Raw genomic sequence first — 1,440 nt, 5'->3', positions numbered from 1 at the left:
CACAGAGTGGGTTTGTTTTCTGTTTTTAAATGTCAAAACGTTTAAAGTCAAACATAAATGATTGGCGGAGTTTGGCTCTCAAACTTCTCCTGAAATAATTAAGTGTGGATGTCATTCAAGACGCTGCGCGGTTCAGAGCTGTCAAATAAAATTCAATTAGACCGAATGACTGACGTTCAAGTCAAGAAATGAACACAAAGCGCTGAAGGAAAATTATTAGATAGATGGAAATAAATTAGTGTGTTTTTACAGAGCATTCAAGACATCCCATAATATCCATTATTTTTTACGCTTTTATTTGATAAACTACCAAAATCCAGAAGAATCTCAGTCATTTAAAATACAAGGAAAAAGTTAATTTACTTCCATATTTTTGATTTCCAACACTAAAAATCACATGTTGAGTCATTACTGTAATATATTTCAAGCATTTATTTTTGGCCATTTTGATTATTTTCTCAACATAAACCTATAAAAAAAATGTTTTACATTACACCAATAAAACTAATATTTTCAACACATAAATGTTCACCTAAAAGTAGAGTGAAAAAAGTATTTCCCCCTACAATTTTTCAGTTTTTTTTTTTTTTTTGGCATGTTTCAGTGTTTCAGATCATCAGTCAAAGACAGTAAAAGTAACTAGAAAAAGTGGTTTTAATACAATGATTTTATTATGATCATTATTTCAACTATTTAAAAAAATCTGAACCTAATAACTGGTTTTGAAGGAACTGGTTTTGGCTCGTTCTTCTTTGCAGAATTGTTTTATTTTAACTACACTGGAGGGATTTTCAAGTATCCACGGCCTGCCTAAGGTCATGCTACAGCAGGTCTGGACTTCTACATCAATCTTTGTTTTAAAAAAAAATCTATATAATGTGCTTCACTTGCTTACATAAATAAACTTTTCAATAATATTCTAATTTATTGAATGAGTTTGTACAATGAGCTTTAAAATACCGAGGGAGACTTAGAAATGACAAAAGGCCAGAAGAGCTAATTACAGGTGAGCGGATGCAGCAGGGGAAGGAACAGGGAAGTGAAGTGAGGAAATGATGAGCAGCTAAGAGCAGGAGAATAATGGCAGTCTGAGGTGAGGTGGAAATACAAACAGAAAAACTATAAAGACAGGAAACCTGAACCATAAACAGAAATAAATACTAATCTATGAAAAAAAATCACAAAACACAAACAATGAGAACGACTGAACACAAGGAATAAACTTGAATGACGAGAGAAAAAAAAAACAAAAACAGACTCTAAATGTCCAAACAAGAGATCATAATAGTCCTGACCATCATACTGCCACCACCGTGTTTGACTGTGGGTATGGCCTTCTTTTCTGAATCGATTTCTTTCCTTGTTTTCATTCTTGCTCAGCCTTGTTCTTACAGTGTCATGAACTCTGACCTTAACAAGTGACACTAGTAGTCCTTTAGA

Source organism: Poecilia mexicana, unplaced genomic scaffold (assembly GCF_051168715.1).
Source record: "Poecilia mexicana isolate PSO_F unplaced genomic scaffold, ASM5116871v1 scaffold_15, whole genome shotgun sequence".
Lineage (NCBI taxonomy): Eukaryota > Metazoa > Chordata > Actinopteri > Cyprinodontiformes > Poeciliidae > Poecilia > Poecilia mexicana.
The sequence above is the reverse complement of the archived record's forward strand: the minus strand, read 5'-3'. Positions refer to the sequence as shown.